Below are 9,293 nucleotides of genomic sequence, written 5' to 3' on the forward strand. Positions count from 1 at the left end.
TAACACACCTCCTAATCCAATTCCACTAGCATCACATTCAAGCTCAAAAGTCTTATTAAAATCAGGAAGTTGGAGTAAAGGAGCATGTGTCAACTTATCTTTCAATACCGTGAAGGCTTCTTCCTGTGCGGTACCCCAAACAAAAGGCACATCCTTCTTTGTAAGCTCGTTGAGAGGTGCAGCAATGGTGCTGAAATCTCTCACAAAACGCCTATAGAATCCAGCGAGGCCAAGAAAACTCCTCACTTGTGTGACCGTTTTGGGCTGCGGCCAACTCTCAATAGCTTCAATCTTGGCTTTGTCAACTTCAATTCCCTGTGGAGTAACAACATAGCCAAGAAAAGATACTCGGTCGGTGCAAAAGGTGCACTTCCCAAGGTTACCAAACAAACGTGCATCAGGCAGAGCAATAAAAACAGCACGTAAATGTTCCAAATGTTCTTCCAAAGATCTGCTATAAATCAGTATATCATCAAAATAGACTACCACAAATCGTCCAATGAAAGCACGTAAAACTTCGTTCATTAGTCTCATGAAAGTACTAGGCGCATTAGTTAACCCAAAAGGCATGACTAACCACTCATATAATCCAAACTTAGTTTTAAATGCTGTTTTCCATTCATCTCCCAATTTCATACGAATTTGATGGTATCCACTACGCAAATCAACTTTGGAGAATATTGTAGAGCCACTCAATTCATCAAGCATATCATCTAGCCTAGGAATAGGATGACGATAACGAATAGTAATATTATTAATGCCTCTACAATCAACACACATACGTGATGTACCATCCTTTTTCGGCATTAGAATAATAGGAACAGCACAAGGACTAAGGGATTCGCGTATATAACCTTTGTCGAGAAGCTCTTGTACTTGACGCATAATCTCCTTCGTCTCCTCTGGATTGGTACGGTATGGTGCACGGTTTGGCAGTGAAGCACCGGGAATTAAGTCAATCTGATGCTCAATCCCTCGAATAGGCGGTAATCCCGGTGGCACGTCTTGTGGAAAAACGTCAGCGAACTCCTGCAAAATGTTAGTGACAGCAGGAGGCAAAGAGGAAGGCACGTCCTCGAATGAAAATAATGCCTCTTTGCACACAAAAGCATAGCAAACAGATTTGCTGAAAGCTAGCTCATCAATATCAGATTTGGTGGCAAATAAACATGCACTTTTCAATTTAATTTCAGAAGCAACACTAGATGGTTTATTATTAGGCTTCATTTGTTGCTCAAATTCTTTTGCCACAATCTGATTTTCACTCTTATTCTTCTCTTGTTGTGCTTTATTAGCTCTATTAATATCATCTTTCAAAATGGAATCAGGAGTCATAGGAAGCAAAGTAATATTTTTATCCTTATGAACAAGAGTATAGTGATTGTTTCTACCATGGTGTACAGAATTTTTATCAAATTGCCATGGTCTACCAAGTAACAAGGAACATGCTTGCATAGGTACCACATCACAATCAACATAATCAGCATATGTAGAGATACTAAAATGCACACGAACAGTACGTGTTACCTTAACCTTGCCGCTGTTGTTGAACCATTGGATGTAGTAAGGATGTGGATGTGGTCTTGTAGTAAGGATGTGGATGTGGTCTTGTGGCGAAAAATCACTATAATGGCGAGTGTCTCAAAACTCTTCCTAGCTCAAACTGACAGGATGTGCACGAAATTTTTTCGACCAATTTTTTTATTTCGACTGCCCGGACCCAAAAACTGGAAACGGGTCAAAAAAACTTCCTATAATGGCACCTGTCTCAAAACACTCAGAAACACCTAAAAATAGGATAGCCAGAAATTTTTTCGAAAAATTTGTTTTCGAAAAATTTTGGGCCTAAACGGAGCGTGGCTACCCGACTCTTTTTTTTCCGAAACCTACTCCGGCAAGGAAACACGAATCGGAATCTAGATGGATCCCGAAAACAAACCTAATAAGCAAAGAACTCGGATTGGTGGTGGATATATGGTGGTGGTATATGGCAGCGGTGGTGGTAGCGGTGGTAGTATATGGATATGGATCGGTGGTGGTATATGGACACGGATTGGTGGTGGTATATGGATTCGGAGAGGTGGTGGTAGGTGGTAGGGGCGATGATGATGGTGCGGCGGCGGCGTGACAACTTATGACCAGAACTCGAAACTCTAAAAGACTAGACTCTAAGACCAGCAACTAGACCGACGATGCAACCGCAAATTCAACAAAGCAAAACCCTAAAAAGATTATGCAAAGGCTCAGATTGGTTCGGATATGATGAACTAACCCTAAATTTTTTTTTGGCTTTTTCGTGGACTGTAGGTATGAAGAACAGACTCGATCTAAACTACGAAAAACTGTAAAATCTCACCGAGCAACCTGGAAATCTGATACCACTTGATAGAGGCAAAGGTGTCCCGTCTTTCGATGAGATGATGGATATCGCTTTGGTGGAAGTCGACTTCGACGATCCGACTACGAACGTGCGAGGACGTCGCGCCTTAGCAATCGCTAAACCAACTCCGAGAGGTTATTGACCACGCCGGAGCACGATCAACCTGACCACGAGGGTCTGTTTCCTGCGAGCAAACGAAGAACAAGCAAGAAACTAAGATTGCAATCTGGATATTGCGAATATAAGATGAAAGCTTTATTGATCAAGGTGGGGTTCTGTGACGCCTTTGCTTGGTCGTTGAACACAAACGAAGTACGCGAAGCTGCAGCTATGGCAAACTTTTAATCTAAACAAAACCCAAAGTCTAAACGATGCCCTAAGGGCTGTATATATGGAGGAAGAGGGGGGAATTTCGTGGCCCTTGGTGGAGGGGTCCGAAATCAACCCTATCTCTTGTTTCCCCACACATACGGACTCTAAAAATAGCCTATACTTATGTATTTCGAAATTACATGGGCCTGGCCCAATAATAAGGTGACGCAGCACCTAAAATAGCCTCGGGACGAAATTTATGAAGTGGCATCTTGTATATTTCGTCCAAGGCTTCATGCACCCATTATGGTGGCTTCAAAGTCCTGAAATCATCACTTGTAACTCCGTTCTTGTTTCCCTTGCGCATGCCATCATCTCCATGCTTGTTCTTGCTCCAATGTTCATCCTTCTCCAAGCTAGGCCCTTCATTTGTAAGCAAAACAAATGTATCCAATTTAGGCAGCATCATATTCTCATGAACATTAGAATCATTACCAAGAAACGAAAGTACCTGGTAATTTAGTTGGCGTGCACGAGCTCTAGTAATTGGTCCAGTATGTATAGCAGCAGGGGCTGTGGGTGTAACAATTGTATTGATGTCCTCATCACCGTCTCTATCAAGTGGTATCAGTTTTCAGGTTGCTCGGTGAGAATTTCCAGTTTTTCTAGATTAGATTTATTTTCTTACCTATTGTCCAAGAAAAAGCCACACAAAAAAAAGTTAGATCTGATCATCCTTTATCCAAGCCAGTCTGAGCCTTTGCAATTTTCTATTCATTGCTTGCATAGTTGAATTATCGGTTGCATCGTCGTGTCAGTTGCTGGTCTTAGCGTCTAGTTCCTTTAGAGTTTCGAGTTCTGTTCACATTAGTCACGCCGCTGCTGCATCATTATTCCTTCCGCTGTCCACCATCCCATCTATTAATTTCCACCACGTGTTACGCACTGTTCATTGTCATAATCATAGTTGAGGTCATTCACATCTTCGCCTGATCCAATCTGCATCTTATCTAGTTTGTCTTGGAAAGAAAAAAAAAGATAGAGAAAAAAAAGAGAAAAAAAGGAAAGAAAAAAAAAGAAAAAAAGAGAGAAGAAAAAAAATTGGATCTATCTAGAATCAATCTCGTACCTGAATTCGGATTGGAATCTGTTTTGTGCACTGTTCAGTAAAACAGGTGTATCTTCCTCATACGAAGTCCGTTTTGGCTCCGTGAGTACTCAAATTGAAGATAGCGACGAGCCGCATCTAAATAGTTGCAGAAGTTAGTTCAATATTTGACACCTCAAAATCGGCTTCTAAATAGGTCTTTTCGCCCTTCGAAGTTCGTGAACACAGCTTGTTCTAATTTTTCAGGCCAGTTTTAGAATTCTTTGACTCCTCATATCAACTCGGAATTGAGTGATTCTTTTTGCATTGGAAAGCTTGAGTTAGTAGCATTCTTTGAAAGAATTTATCAGAAAATTGTCTCAAACTTTTCAAGAGGAAAGTTGGAGAGAGAGTTGTTGTATATCCTGCTTGGCAGTTGTTTTTCATCATTATCTTCACTGCCGTTGTGATCTTCACTTATATCTTGCTCTCAAGAGCTACTTAGTATCCTTAATTGATGCTAGTTGTGCTACGCCGTGACCTTATTAGTGTTCTAGGCTCGCGTCTCTAGTCCGGTCTAGCCTAGGACCAGCACAGTACCGTCGTTGAGCGTTTATTCAACATTGCATCTTTGAATTGATTATTGCTAATCTTTTGCTACCATATATAGCCAACCCAGCTCCACATATTTCTACACCGTGTATACGTACGCTCCCCTGGCAATCGCTTTACTCAATATTCGGAGTTACTTGACACCGCTGGTTGCCGATCACCGCCTGCTGCATGGTAAGAACTTGTAAGACATTGATATTTGCTTTACTGTGAGCGTTTTACCACCACATCCTAGTAGTTATAGGAACATTATTTTTGGGTTTTGTTTCTTGTTCTACTAATCATGACAGGATCCAGAGTCAATTCATGGGCTTTGTTGATCGCGGGAGACGTGCCACCACCTTTGCAAATACCACAACCGTCACGAGAGGTGCACAAATATCCAAATGCACATGATCAGGTTAATGTATCTATACCACCATTTAATGGCCGTTTTAAACCTGCTTTATATATTGAATGGGAGTTCGACATAAAAAATATATTTGCTTCCCATAATTTCGATGAACATAAAAAGGTTAAGGTTGCGGTTGGTTCTTTCACTGGTTATGCTTTGGTTTGGTGGAGTGAATATTGTCGGTTACACCCTGATTATATACCTACTACTTGGGATGATTTGAAACTTGCCATGCGACATACTTTCGTCCCTGCTTATTATACTCGTGACATGATTAAGAAGTTGCAACACTTAAAACAAGGTAGTGAAACTGTAACAAAATATTATGATGATTTACAAACTACCTTGTTGCATTCCTCTTTAGAAGAAAGTGAAGATGATTTTATGGAAAGATTTTGGGGAGGATTAAACCGTGATATTCAAGAGATACTAATTCATGAAGAGTGTTATCCTATGGACCATTTGTTTCATCTTGCTTGCAAAGCTGAACAGGAAATAAAACGACGTGTTGGCCACGAGGAGAACAAGCGCACGGTGCACATTCCAAGAGTTGATATGATTGTTCCTTCAACTACTAGGCATACTATGACAACCACATCCGTTGTTGTCAGGACTACATCACCTCCACCATTTGACACATCGCCCCCGAGAGTGGCTACATCATCTGAGTTGATCATAAGAGGTAATGACAAAGGTACTGATCTTCCATCTCTACATGAGAATGATGAATGCCTTGTCAATTTGAATGCACCATCTGATGAGCTACCCACTACTTTGATCACACCACCTATTTTAGAGGACTACGTTGATAATTTGACTTTGCCATGTGATCAAACAACTGAAATACCAACAATTTTGAGTGCACCCATTGAATTAACTATTGATGCAAAAGAACCAATGTTTAATCATTTTGATATGACCTCTAATCTTGGTGATGATTCTGTGTTGAATGACTTATTGCATGTTTGCTTATTTAAGCATGTTGTAGCATGTAAATTTGATGCAAGTAAGGTTTATTCACCAATGTTGGGATGGTTTAATGATGAACATTGTCAATCTTTTGAAATGAATAAGAGCTTCACTTATATGTGCAAACTGAGTTGCAATATTTTCATGCCTTCTACTTCTTGTGCTAATTTTTTGGCTTTAGATTTTATGAACTATGCAAGTTACTCATCTATTCATGTGTCATATATGCAAAAATCAAGGGAAGAAAAATGGATGACATATACATATACAACATGTACACCTTATCTCTTTTGTTAGCCACATTTCAGATTAAGCAACGCCGAGGACGGCTTTATTTTCAAGAAGGGGAGGATGATGAGGACATGACTACCTTGGATATGACCAAAAATATTGCATATATGCATATTTGTCAGGTGATTTCTAGTGCAAACTATTCAATAATCTATTTATGTTATCCAGAACAAAAATACTTCACACACTTTTGTGTTTTGTCTAATTGCAGGTGTATGGGACATTTGTACAATCCACATATGAAGATAAGGAAGAAAGAGATGTTTATTTGCTGTCCAAAAAGTTCTCTCACGTCACTTTTGGCCCAAGAGAAGATAGAGTCCAAGTCTCTCACGTTCTGGATTCAGATTCGGACTGCACAGACACACCTGACTCAAAACGCACACAAGTTTTTCATACGTACTCCGAATTGGGTGATTCTTTTTTTGTTGGAAACTAGATTTCGTGCACTTTCCAACCCAATTGGAATCACCTTCAAATTCGTCCGGAGCGTTGAGTTGTGGACGAAACAATCTGATGCTGCAGCAGAATCTGAGTCAAACTACAAGTCCAAAGGTGTTACATCACCTCCACTTGGGCCCATTGGCCTTGTACGACCTAGATTTAGTTTTAGGCTGCCTTGGGACGTCCTCCCACCTCCTTGGCCGCCACCCCTTGCTCCTATATAAGTAGATCCATCTAGTAGCTTTTCCTTGGGATTTGTTTAGTTAAAAGTTAGCCATTGCAACTTCGTGTACTTCGTTTGTGTCCAACGACCAGACCAAGACCGCTTCCGGATCCCCACCATTATCAATACTTCATATTTATTTGCAATATTCAGATTGCTTTATCATATTCTTGCTCGTTCTTCGATTGCTTGCAGGAATAGACCTTCGTGGTCAGGCTGACCGTGCTTCCAGCATCGTCAGTAACCTCAGGAGATTGGTTTAGCGATTGCTAAGGCGCAACGTCGTGCACGTTTGTAGTCGGATCGTCAAAGTCGTCTCCACCAAATCGGTAGTATCATCTCATCGAAAGATCGGGACACCGTCCCTGCTTATTATACTCGTGACATGATTAAGAAGTTGCAACACTTAAAACAAGGTAGTGAAACTGTAACAAAATATTATGATGATTTACAAACTACCTTGTTGCATTCCTCTTTAGAAGAAAGTGAAGATGATTTTATGGATAGATTTTGGGGAGGATTAAACCGTGATATTCAAGAGATACTAATTCATGAAGAGTGTTATCCTATGGACCATTTGTTTCATCTTGCTTGCAAAGCTGAACAGGAAATAAAACGACGTGTTGGCCACGAGGAGAACAAGCGCACGGTGCACATTCCAAGAGTTGATATGATTGTTCCTTCAACTACTAGGCATACTATGACAACCACATCCGTTGTTGTCAGGACTACATCACCTACACCATGTGACACATCGCCCCCGAGAGTGGCTACATCATCTGAGTTGATCATAAGAGGTAATGACAAAGGTACTAATCTTCCATCTCTACATGAGAATGATGAATGCCTTGTCAATTTGAATGCACCATCTGATGAGCTACCCACTACTTTGATCACACCACCTATTTTAGAGGACTACGTTGATAATTTGACTTTGCCATGTGATCAAACAACTGAAATACCAACAATTTTGAGTGCGCCCATTGAATTAACTATTGATGCAAAAGAACCAATGTTTAATCATTTTGATATGACCTCTAATCTTGGTGATGATTCTGTGTTGAATGACTTATTGCATGTTTGCTTATTTAAGCATGTTGTAGCATGTAAATTTGATGCAAGTAAGGTTTATTCACCAATGTTGGGATGGTTTAATGATGAACATTGTCAATCTTTTGAAATGAATAAGAGCTTCACTTATATGTGCAAACTGAGTTGCAATATTTTCATGCCTTCTACTTCTTGTGCTAATTTTTTGGCTTTAGATTTTATGAACTATGCAAGTTACTCATCTATTCATGTGTCATATATGCAAAAATCAAGGGAAGTAAAAATGGATGACATATACATATACAACATGTACACCTTGTCTCTTTTGTTAGCCACATTTCAGATTAAGCAACGCCGAGGACGGCTTTATTTTCAAGAAGGGGAGGATGATGAGGACATGACTACCTTGGATATGACCAAAAATATTGCACATATGCATATTTGTCAGGTGATTTCTAGTGCAAACTATTCAATAATCTATTTATGTTATCCAGAACAAAAATACTTCAAACACTTTTGTGTTTTGTCTAATTGCAGGTGTATGGGACATTTGTACAATCCACATATGAAGATAAGGAAGAAAGAGATGTTTATTTGCTGTCCAAAAAGTTCTCTCACGTCACTTTTGGCCCAAGAGAAGATAGAGTCCAAGTCTCTCACGTTCTGGATTCAGATTCGGACTGCACAGACATACCTGACTCAAAACACACACAAGTTTTTCATACGGACTCCAAATTGGGTGATTCTTTTTCTGTTAGAAACTAGATTTCGTGCACTTTCCAACCCAACTGGAATCGCCTTGAAATTCGTCCGGAGCGTTGAGTTGTGGACGAAACAATCTGATGCTACAGCAGAATCCGAGTCAAACTACAAGTCCAAAGGTGTTACATCACCTCGACTTGGGCCCATTGGCCTTGTACGACCTAGATTTAGTTTTAGGCTGCCTTGGGACGTCCTCCCACCTCCTTGGCCGCCACCCCTTGCTCCTATATAAGTAGATCCATCTAGTAGCTTTTCCTTGGGATTTGTTTAGTTAAAAGTTAGCCATTGCAACTTCGTGTACTTCGTTTGTGTCCAACGACCAGACCAAGACCGCTTCCGGATCCCCACCATTATCAATACTTCATATATATTTGCAATATTCAGATTGCTTTATCATAGTCTTGCTCGTTCTTCGATTGCTTGCAGGAATAGACCTTCGTGGTCAGGCTGACCGTGCTTCCAGCATCGTCAATAACCTCAGGAGATTGGTTTAGCGATTGCTAAGGCGCAACGTCGTGCACGTTTGTAGTCGGATCGTCAAAGTCGTCTCCACTAAATCGATAGTTATCATCTCATCGAAAGATCGGGACACCCCGTCTCTATCAATCATCATCATCATCATCATCATCATCATCATCATCATCATCATCATCATCATCATCATTAGCGTGAAGCTCCTGCCTAATGCCCATTGATTTCGAGTTTACCCTTGCTTTCGGCCCATCTTTGGTCCTCTCTGGCATGTTGAGCAGGGTACCAAGCAGACTCT

Source organism: Triticum dicoccoides, chromosome 2B, assembly GCF_002162155.2.
Source record: "Triticum dicoccoides isolate Atlit2015 ecotype Zavitan chromosome 2B, WEW_v2.0, whole genome shotgun sequence".
Classification (NCBI taxonomy): domain Eukaryota; kingdom Viridiplantae; phylum Streptophyta; class Magnoliopsida; order Poales; family Poaceae; genus Triticum; species Triticum dicoccoides.